The sequence below is a fragment of the Monodon monoceros genome, unplaced genomic scaffold, assembly GCF_005190385.1.
Source record: "Monodon monoceros isolate NGI ecotype Baffin Bay Population unplaced genomic scaffold, NGI_Narwhal_1 Super_Scaffold_2, whole genome shotgun sequence".
Classification (NCBI taxonomy): domain Eukaryota; kingdom Metazoa; phylum Chordata; class Mammalia; order Artiodactyla; family Monodontidae; genus Monodon; species Monodon monoceros.
This window is the reverse complement of record NW_021703776.1, coordinates 14353596-14365283: the sequence shown is the minus strand read 5'-3', so window position 1 is coordinate 14365283 and position 11688 is coordinate 14353596. Positions and strand designations below refer to the sequence as shown.

General features: G+C 42.4%; 1 protein-coding gene across 3 annotated transcripts in view; it reads left to right on the top strand.

Moving 5' to 3' along the window:
• Positions 1-2371: 2371 nt before the first annotated feature.
• STARD3NL (STARD3 N-terminal like) overlaps positions 2372-11688 on the top strand; it is a 51896-nt gene continuing 42579 nt past the window's right edge. For 2 of the 3 annotated variants that reach the window (XR_003795331.1, XM_029234259.1), the window contains exon 1: positions 2372-2545. The gene's annotated coding sequence lies outside the window, so the exon portion shown is untranslated. The remainder of the gene's footprint in view (positions 2546-11688) is intronic. The other variant, XM_029234260.1, reaches the window with a different exon arrangement.

The window sequence follows — 11688 nt, the reverse complement described above, 5'->3', positions numbered from 1 at the left end:
TTAGTATGATAATCTCTAGGTCCATCCATGTTGCTGCAAATGGCATCATTTCGTTCTTTTTTTATGGCTGAGTAGCATTGCATTATAGATATATACCACATCTTCTTTATCCATTCATCTGTCAATGGACGTTCAGGTCATTTCCATGTCTTGGCTATTGTAAATAGTGCTGCTATGAACATAGGGGTACATGTATCTTTGTGAATTAGAGTTTTGTCAATGGATATGTTTATTACCTTGTTTGTGGTAATGGTATCACAGGTCTATGCATGTGTCCAAACTCATTAAAATGTATCCATTAAATCTTTGCAACTTTTTGTATATTGTCTCAATAAAGTTGAAAACAAAAAACAAACAATAAAAAAAGATGAACACAAAAATGAGAATATCGAGTGCTGGCAAAGATGTGGAGCTACTGGAATTTTCATTCACTGCTAGTGGAATGTAAATTGACAAAACCAAAAAGCTATTTGGCAGTGTCTACTAATACTGAATATATGTACATCCTGTGGCACAGTAATACTACTCCTAGGTATATATCAAAATCAGATGTGTAACTATGCACATCAACAGACAGCTATAAGAATATTCATAGCAGCAGCATCATTTGTAGTCAATGACTACATATTCATCATTTGTAGTCACCCCAAACTTTAAACAACCCAATGTTAAGCAATATTAGAATAGATAAAGAAATATGGGGATATATACAAGTATGAAAATGAATAAACTACTACTATATTCTTTACTATGGATCAATCTTACAAACATATTATTGAGTGAAAAGAGACACACAAGAGTACATACTATGTGTGGCCATTTATAACCAATGGAAAGCAGGCAAAACTAATTTTGGTGATAAAATTCAGAACAGTGACCATTTCTGTATGGGTTGCAATGACTGAGATGGAGCACAAGGAGAGCTTCTATATTGCTGGTAAACATTTAACATCTTGGTCTAGGAGGTGGTAACATACGTTCGTTTACTTTGTTACCAAGATACCTGCTCGGGATTATTGCACTTTTGTACATGTTATCTCTTAACAATTTTTCGCACATCCATTCAGAAAATTTTAAAAATTATATTTCATCAATATTGGCGAGGGTGCAGGGAAGGGGTGCTCATTTATTTATGGTAGTAATGTTAGTTGTAACAGCTACTTTGAGGAGTAAATAGAGGGAAATCTACTACTGAGAGTGAAAATGTGCATACTCTATCCAGCGCACCCACGTTAGTATCTCTACCTAGAGAACACTTGGATATACGTGCAGAAAGACACAAACACACGTTGAAGGTAGCAACGCTTGTAACAAAAAAACAAAAAAGAAACAAACTATGGATAGAGGGTAAGGGAATCATAAATTAAATCTATTGGTTCTGAGAACTACTACGTAGTATTTTAAAAGAATGAGATAAAATTATATAGAGATATGGAAAGATCTCGAGGATATAATGTTGATTGGGGAAAAAAATTACATCTACACATATTTAGATGCAGAGGAACTAGGAGTCACCATATAGGGACTGGTTTGTAATTCCTGCCTGAAAAGGATTAGCCTAATGTGTGATGTTTACATTTATGGTTGTGTGTAACTTAACATGAATTAATATCAGCAACCTGGACTCAGGCACTGACTTCAACAGGCGAACCGAGTGCCTGAGGACCTGGAAGCGGAAGGAGAACGTTCACTCTGTAACCTCCTATTGCCTCCTGTATTTGAACGATGTAACTGTAGCATCTATTGGAAAAAAAGGTTCATTAAAATATAATGTGAAGTCAAACAATGATTAAAGGATGCCAATTTCGTGCGAAAACCGATACAAATATAATTGAATGTGACTACTATATTAAGACTGGGGTGTTAGTTATGCGATAGAGCGCAGAGAAAGGGTGTGTCCTAAGTCTGGAGGGGTCTGAGGAGAAGTCAAAGCTGAGGTGACTCTTGAACAGAGAAACTGAAATGTCCTACTTTTTCATTCCTGGAGAGCCCAGAGGCCCTGAAATCCAGTCCCATGATTATTTTCCAGAGCTGGAGCCTAAATCCCCACCGAGCGACTGGAGGAAGGCGGAAGAAGAATGGTTGAGGAGGGAAAAGCGACGTGTCACAAAACGGTGTGGTACGGCTTTATGGCAAACCCAACCAGCCGGAGTTCCAGATTCCCACTCTCTCCTCAGGGCAGGCCGGCCCGCCCTCTCCCGCCTTCCCGCGACGCTTACTGGGCAGTAGATTATTGACAGAGTCACTCACCAATCGCTGCTCTGCTACGGGGGGGCACTCAGGCCCTCAGCCTGGTCTTTGGTCCCTCGGGCGAGATGCAGCCTCCGTGCGTCGACGTCAGCGTGCTGACGTCACGGGCCGGGTACTCGAGGAGCTGGGGGCCGCTGTCCGCGGGCGGTGGGCTGCGCGACGTCTGCAGGGCTCGATTCCCGGTCCAGCCCCGCCGAGCTCCGCCCCTCCGCCCGCGAAGAGTGCAGCGGGCGCAGCCACAGAGCCGCTGTCGCCGGGCCAGCCTAGGGCGGCCGGCCCGGAACCACCCGATGAGGTAGGCTGGGTTTCTCGTCACCCTATTTGACAGATTGGAAAACTGAGTCATCCGGGATCAGATGATTTGCCCGGGACTCACTGGAGACCCGCGAACGAAGGCCAGAGCCGAGCGTCCGGTTGTGTTTGTTGAGCCCTCGCCGTCCTCCGGGGAGGAGGAGGGGCTAGGCAGGCTGTATTTATAAAGGGTACAAAAGTGAAGTTGCAGATTGCGGAGCCTCTTTTCATCCAGGGTTTGGGCTGGGATTCAGGGGATGGATGCAGGTAGCGAGGTCTCCATTCCTTAACCCTGCGGACCCCGAGGAGCCCTCGGTGGGGTCCAGACTGGTGCTGGCCCCTTGGGCCCTACAGAATGACCAAGAATGGTTACTGGGGTGATGCGTGGATTATACAGACAAGGTCGGTTACTGACCTCTTTTATTCATCAAGAAAAGCTGTGTTTGAAACAAAATTGAAAAATTAAAGCTCAAGTCCTGAATGTCCTGGCTCTGGTTTCAGTTCACTGCTTTGCCCACTCATGGGTATCTGGCCATATTTTGAAATCTCAGTAGCATGCTTATTTTTGTTTTAGGATTAGAAAGGGATTCTCTCTCTCTCTCTCTCAGTTCAAACATGAGTTAACATTGTGGAACTTTTCTTATCACTCTCTTCATGTGCCAATTCATCATGTCATGTGTCTTCTATTTCACAGATGGAATCACTGAATTCATCACTTGACTCAGTAATAGTTTGGATAAGTTTAGCAAGGTAACAAAGTAACAGGTCGAACCTCTCAATACTAATACTGGAATTAGTTGTTTGTTTCTCAGAATTCTTTGTTGAGAAGGGTTCTGAAAGATAATTCATATATATATATACACACACACACTGTCTACCCATACACCCTTACAAAACAAAACAACTTAGGGTACCGTTGCTTTATTGATGGGTTCTAATAAGGTGGGGCATAATTCATGCTCATAAAGTGAAAATGTGTACTATAAGATATATGTATCCATATGTAGTATTTTGTACTGTGAAGAATTTATTCTCTTTAAATCTTGCTGTCTCAGACATTGACCTTTTAAGACTGCATTATTGCATAAAACTGCATTAAAGAAATGAAATTAAAGCCGCTTCAGGGGACTTTTCCTTACTTAGGTTCACAAAAGAATGGTTACTATCATTTGACTTTAGTCTTTGGAAAATTTATCTGATGAGTGCCTCATCTATGCCATGCTTTGTTTTAGATGTTGGGGATTGAATGCTGAAACATTTAGATAAGGGTCCTGCCCTCAAGACCTTCCATTTTGGTGGAGATACTATAAATATATAAACAAAAATGACAATTTTAGATAATGATAAATGCTAGAAAAAAATATTACAGGGGAAGGGGCTGGAGCGTGACTGGGATGTGGACGGAAGTTTAGATGTGGGTGATCAGAGGAGATTCCTTGAGGAAGTTTGGAGGAGACCTGAGTGTTTAGAATGAGTCAGCCATGGGAAGATGACTGGAAGTTTCCAAGCAGAAATTACAGTGCAAAGGAGCTGAAGGAAAAAGGAGCTTGGCATGTTCCAGGGATGGATGAAAAGCTGTGTGGTTGGAGTGAGGTGAACCTAGGGGAGAGGGAGATGGAGAGACACGGGGAGGAGATGACGCTCAAGAGGTAGGCAGGACTGAGGTCATCTGAACCCCAGGTAAGAACTGCAACCAGACAAAGGAAATAGGATTTAGATGCAGTCAAAGCTCTCCTTTTTTTTTTTTTTTTTTGCAGTAAGCTCTCCATTTTTTTAAGTGACATTCATAGAAGCTAACCAGCTCTCTGCTTTATATTGGTTATGAAATCACATGTATGAAATCATTACATGTATATATTTTTTACCGATGGTCCTCTTTCTTAATGGAAAAATGTCTTCTTCCCTCAAGCGCTGTGTCCCAAGCTGTTTCTTTCCTGTTCATTCTTATTACTGGCAGGACTCTGAGCCTCTGCTTATCTTCCACTCCCTCCTTTTATCCTTCCTGCTCCCAAGCACGAGTCCTCTCCAGTGTTGATGTGCAGACATTAAGTCCCTGCACTTCCCCACGCAGAGTTCTAGGAAACTGCATTGTCAAGTGGATTACTGTTTTCCATTAAAACTTTTATTACTGACCAGAGACTTAACGTCTGCCTTTATTTAGTGCCTACGATGTACCAGGTGCATTATATACATTCTGATCCTTCTAACCTTCTACTGCAAAGGTAAATCTTATCCCTTCTTGGTGGAAGAGGAAGCTTCTGCCTCAGGCCACCCAGGTGGTACTGAGGGAGCCCAGGTTTGAAACCAGTTAGCCTGCCCCCAAAGCCCATTCCATGCTACTCCACCTCACCGCTTCCCGAGTACATAACAACTACAAACCTCTGTTATTTGAAATTAATATTTTATGAAATAGCATTTTAGGGATCGTGATTCAATCCTCTCAGTTTAAAGGTGAGACTGTGGAGGCCCATTGATATTCGGTGCTTTTCAAGGCAGAATTGGCACCAGATTCTCGCCCTGCTGATTCTCAGCCTAGTGTTCTTGTTTGCTTGTTTGTTTGTTTTTCTGCTATACTTACTTCATGAAAGTCCCTTCACAAGGAGTTTCTGTATACACAAAAATATAATTTTTCAGCATCATGAATTTACTGTCCATAACCGCATACAAGGCAATTTTTAAAAGATGAAACAGTGCTGCTTCTTGGGCTAAAATAACCCCTTGTTTTATTTTACTTCTCTTTTTCAGCAGTGAGCAGGTGTAAATATTCTGGATGAATCTTGGTTCTCTTAGTAGAAAGTGGTTTCAAAATGACTTTAAAATTTAAGTTTTAACTTCACAAATCTTTGTAAGGGAGTTTTAAATTTACTGTTTTCCCAGCTTTAACCATTTGCTTACAAGTATGGGAATATTGCCGAGTGTTTGCTGGCTCAGAGTTTCTGCTGGCAAGTAGAGTTTCTTCCTATAATTGAGGAAGCTGTTGGGTCAGCTCAGGAATACAACTTCTCTTTCTTAGCGTAATGTATTATCATTTTTAAAAAATGAGTAAAAATCAGTTCCTAAATTATATGGCTGGAAAATGGGTTACTTTGTTTCTACAGTTTAAAAATACCCATTCTTTATTTCTAAGGTTTGCTTATTTTATTAATTACAATGGGGATATGGTTGATGAAAAATAGTAAATTAACAAATAGCTAAATTTACTTTCTGGTGGCTTTTTGACTCTCCTATAACTTAGTGGAGATTGTCTTTTCTATTAGTCAAATCAGAATAATGTTATTAGAATTAGTAGCACCTTCTTTCTTAAACGTTGGAAGATATTTAAATTTAGCCAAAAGAGAGCTTTTGCTCTTTAAGTCATCTACGGGCTGTTTTGACTGAGTATCTCTATCCTTTAAGATTGTTCATGCAACTGACCTCCACCTTCTGAAGGTCCAGGCTGTCACGATTTGGACTCAAATTATAGTGCGTCCTTCCACCATGAACTCAGTGCCCCAAACTGGACTCCTGGCCTTTCCAGCTTTAGTGCCATTGCTTGTGCTCTGCCTACAGCCTGGTATGCCTTCTAGATGGACAAACCCAGACAAAGTTCTACCTGTGCCTCTGTTTCCATCTATGCTCCTTCCTCAATGAGATACTTCCTGTATCTCTTTAATGGAAGCCTTCTCTTTCACAGCATTTTTGGTAGTCTTTCTCGTGACAGTTTACCAATCTTGGTATCTTTGGTAATACACTATATTGTATGTGGGTATTCAAATATATGTTGACTTGAGCTTAAAAGGGACTTAACAATTCATGTTAGACATGCAAAGTTTTTTGTAGATTATAGAGCCCTGTAGTTTATAGTTTAGCCCTTTTAGATTTGTAGAGCTTTTATTGTCTCCTCTTTGCGGGAAGCATTGTTATGCTTTTCTTGGCTTTGATTCAGTAGAACCTCTTTCCTGTTTTCAGTTGAGGGTCTGACTGCTACAGCTACCAAAGGGTCCCTTGAGAGGAACTCACCTCTTTGGGCTGTAAATATTGAAGACACATTGTTGCAAATAAAAATCAGTGTTCTCTGTGTTTATGGCTTTAGAAAAAAATAACAGTAATTCCAGTTTTTAATAGTGAAGATGAGAAAACTGAAGCCCAGAGGACTAGCCAGGGGCTCCTGTAGTGCCAGGCAGGGGAGCCTGGTCAGCACTCCTGGTTCACGGCGGCGGGGGCCAGTGTGGGCCAGCACTCGTGCTGATGTTCTGCTGCAGAATTCCTGGTAGCCTATTAAGAGTGTATCAGGGCTTCCCTGGTGGTGCAGTGGTTGAGAGTCCGCCTGCCAATGCAGGGGACATGGGTTCGTGCCCCGGTCCGGGAAGATCCCACATGCCGCGGAGCGGTTGGGCCCGTGAGCCATGGCCGCTGAGCCTGCGCGTCCGGAGCCTGTGCTCCGCAACGGGAGCGGCCACAACAGTGAAAAAGATTGTATCAGTACAGCTTAGGCCTTTTCCGGATTGTTACACTTGCTTTGCTAGTGAGTTGCCCTGGATCTGGGAGACACCTCTTGTTGTGACTCATGGTCAAAGCAGGACCTCTCACCAAGGATCCCGGACTGAGCTATTTAAGCCCGTGGGATCTTCCTGGGCAAGCATTGGCTGGTATTGGGTTTGGCAGGCTCTTTAGTTTAAAACCTCTCTCTTCTTCTTCCCCTCTCATCACAGTTTTCCAAAAAATATCTTGGGACTGGTGGGCATCCTTTGTATTAAACTTGGAGTTTGGAGGAATTCAGTCTAGTGCCTTCTAAGTTGAGGTAATTACAGGTTTCCACATCCCATATTTTCTAGGACAGTTTACTTTTCAGACACTGTGCATTGTTGCTCACTAGAGCATGTTCTTGTTTGCTTTTTATTTCAGGAAAATGTATTCTCATAATTCTTTTAATTAATCAATCACTTGCTGAGTTAATGATGTAGAACCAGAGAATTTCAAGTTCATTTTCCTATCGGTATGGTATGTTAAATTCTTCCAAGGGAACACAAGGAGCTCTTGAGAAATTAGAATCTTCTCCAGCTGAGGTTGGAGCACCAGCCAGGACTTGCTTATGTTATTATTAATAAAAACTGACACTTAAGGCTTCCCTGGTGGCGCAGTGGTTGGAAGTCTGCCTGCCAATGCAGGGGACGCGGGTTCGTGACCCGGTCCGGGAAGATCCCACGTGCCGCAGAGCGGCTGGGCCCGTGAGCCATGGCCGCTGAGCCTGCGCGTCCGGAGCCTGTGCTCCGCAACGGGAGATGCCACGACAGTGAGAGGCGTGTTCCACACAAAAAAACAAAAAAAAAACCCTGACCCTTAGGGCTTCCTCTGTGTCAGGTGCTGTTTTAAATGCTGTGGGTCAGGGTTTCTGATCCTCGGCACTGTTGACATTTTGGGTTGGATAATTTTTTGTGGTGGGAGCTGTCCTGTGTGTCATAAGGGGTTTAGCAGCATCCCTGGGCTCTATGCCCTGGGTACCAGGGGCCCCTCCCCTAGCTGTGACAACCGAAAATGTCTCTAGACAAGCCAGCTGTCCTGAAGGGGGTAGTGAGCAGAGTCCTTCCCTCCACAGCCCAGACACCTTGAGAACAACTGCTTTATATAAACTAATTTATTCCTCTCAACAGCCCTCTAAGGTGGGTCATATTATAGTCCTCATTTTATGGAAGGAGAAGCTGAGGCATAGAGAGGTTAAGTAACTTGTCCGAGATTACACAACTAGTCAACAGTCATACTGGATGTGAAACCAGGCACTGCTCTTCGTGAACCCTGGCCCAGCGCATCCAACAGACTGGGCGCAAACTGTTAGGGATCCAAAGACGCATGTAAACCAGGGGACAAAACAAATGCCAGTGGCATCAAACAGGGCTGTGAGGTGGCTGGAGTGAACTGGGGAGCCTTGCCAGAGTTGCCTGTTTTTCAAGAGAAGCTAGAAATCTGGATTTTATTTGTGTGAAAAAATTCTTATCTTTTAATATTGGCAATTCAGTGTTTACAAAACATCGTGCAAGCCACTAGACAGGCAAAGAGTATCACCTACATATGGACAAGATTTGGTCCCGGGCCATTAAAGTTTGTGGTCTTTTTTTGTGGAGACTTTGCAGCAATATAACATTATAGAGAATTGTATATTCATTTGATGAGGGGCAAGGAGGTAGATTCTCTGTGGAGAGCGAAAGTTTCGCTTCTTGGACGGCTCTGAAAATAAGGATGGGTGGGTGGAGCTTCTAGCTAGAAATGGTTGTCTTGCTTTCTTATAAGCCAAAAGAGTGCGAGACTTAGGCTGGCCATCTGTCACACTTTGAAATGTTAATGCTCTGCTGCCCAGACTCAGTTTGCAAGTTCTGTACTTTTATGTCCTCCAGCAACATCACTCATAACAGTTTCTTTTATGACCTCTGCTTGTCCAGGTGTTAAAACCCATATCTTATATGACACTGAGAAAACATAAATTCTGGAATTCAGTGGCTATATCCTGGAGAAATGAACCACAACCATACCTCACTTTTTTAACAGCCAGTAAGCAATTGAGTATGTTTTCACTCTCTAGGTAAGACCAGGCTGTCTGCCTGCTTTAGTAGCAGGTGGAATTCTGCTGGCCTTTGCAGCATTTTCCTTGAGCCTGTGTGCCATCATGCCCCTGCTCTGGTCTGAAAAGCAAACTCCTTTTCTTATGCTGACTTTTCATGGCCTCCAGATCTGTCCCGTCCTTCAGTCCCCAGTACCTCCTAAGACTCCCTCACGTGGGCCCCTCCCCCACTGTGGCCCAGTCTCCAGAACTTGTTCCTGGTTCTCCTTTGTTTTTAATTTCCTCTAGTCTGCCTCTTCCTTGCTATATGTCACCTTTTCATTTCTTCCGAAGCTATACATTTTCTCTTAGGCCAGCTTTTTTTTTTTTTTTGCGGTTCACGGGCCTCTCACTGTTGTGGCCTCTCCCGTTGCGGAGCACAGGCTCCGGACGCGCAGGCTCAGCGGCCATGGCTCACGGGCCCAGCCGCTCCGCGGCATGTGAGATCTTCCCGGACCGGGGCACGAACCCGTGTCCCCTGCATTGGCAGGCGGACTCTCAACCACTGCGCCACCAGGGAAGCTCTAGGCCAGCTTTTTCATCAAGCCTTTTCTAGCCACAAGAACCTAAAGTTTGGTCCTTTAGTCTTATAGCTATCTTAGGCTTTAATTTCTAATTATTTGTATAAGCATTTTACCTCCTTTATAAAACTGTATTTTACTTGAGGATAGGGAACAGCCTTTCCCTTCTCACTTTTTCCACATGGCATCTAGCATAGTGTTTTACATAGGGTAGATACTTAATATGTTTCAGTTTATTCACTGGAGTCTGGTAGATTCCCACTCATACAGTGATCTCTTCCCTTTCTTTCCATATATTTGTATCAGTTTATAATATAGTGTGTTGTTAGAGGGACTTCACTAAATAGAATTCAGAATATGTAGGAAAAAGTGATGACCAAATTAATTTGGGGAGGTTGGAGCATCTTTATTAATTACGTTGTCAGTGCTAGTAATCAGAGATGAAATATCCTTGGTTTATTTAATATAATGTATTAGAGCTCCAGACAACTGTGTAAACTTGTCTAACTTTAGGTAGCAAGCACCTAGACTCCATACTTTTATACAGTGATATTTGTAATTCATGAATTTAACAAACAAATTGAATGCCTAAAACATGGCCACGCATTTCCCTAGGTGCTAAGGGCACAGAAATGTCTTCTAGGAGCTTTTGGTATAGTACTGAGAATAAGACATGTAAACAATATGTGAAATACATATGAAAGATTAGAAGTGCTGGTAAAGAAAGATAATATATCAGTGGGATCAGAGAAGATTTCATTGAGGAAGTGATCCTTAAGCTTCCTTGAGCAATGAATAGGCTTCTATCGCTGTTACTCATTTGGCAGTTGGAGGGAAAGGCACTCCAGGCAGGAGTATTAGGACAAAGGCACGGATGGTGCAGCCACGTCGTGGACAGGGGAATCAACAATGAGTTAGTACATCTAGAGCCCTGGGTGTGAGGGAAATGGAGTTTTGAGTAGAGGGAGGAAATGGTTTATTCAGGCTTTCATTTTAGAAAAGCTAGCATGAGAATGTTTTGCAGACAGTAGACTGAATTACAGAGTAATGTGGATAAACGCTGTTTGGCAAAACCATGGAAAAGACTGATGAGAGCTATTAGGAGGAATGACACAGTCACCAGTTAAGAATATAATGTTTGGAAGATAGAGCCAGTAGCAGAATCACATTTAACACATTGTCTTAATACAAGGTGTAAACGAGATCTTACTGATTATTATTGGTTAATTTTTCTTACCTTAAACATTTGTGAAGTATTTATAGGTAGTGTATATATATTATACATCAATGTCAGTATTTTTAAGTCATTCTTAAAATTTTCTGTTTTGATTTTGTAATTGTTTATTTCTTATTAATTACTTGAGAGCAAATAATTTGAGAGCAATTATTTGGAGACATGCTAGTTTCAAACCTCTATTGAGAACCTTGTGAGCTTAAACAGGTCTTACTTTAGTGATATCCTCTGACTCTGTAACATGTGTTCCCAGCCCATTCTTATTATTAGGCTGTAGTTCATACTCTATTTTCTGGATATATTAGCTTGTAGTTGTATTGACTCTTATAATTAGTGGTCTTTGTTTCTGTCATCCTGTTTCCTGAAGCACAAGCTAGGTTGATAAAGTCCTCTGATGCTGATCTCTCAAGGCTCTGTGTTCCTTCGTGACTGCCTAAAAAGCCTGATGAAGAAAGAGGAAAGGGCACTGGTTTAAATCCCAGTATCAAGATTTGAGATTGACTTTCCTTCCAAGTCACATGCACCAAGCTTTGAACCTCAAACCTTGACTTATGGTAGAGATTAGTGATTTTTTTAAAGAACTGTGTTTTACCCATGTCTCAAATTATGGGAGATAACGTATGTAACTTCTGCCTGTTGGTAGATACCCCGCACAAACATGCAAATGGCCTTCCCTTTTATTGACTTGCTCTAGTTTGTGAGATACGAAGTTGGCCTCAGATAACTCCGGGGGCAGTTGATGTTACATCTTCCCTAGCATTGCTACTAGTGTGCCACTTCTACCAGATGTAGAGCCACTACAGGAGCAGTGAGTAGAGGAT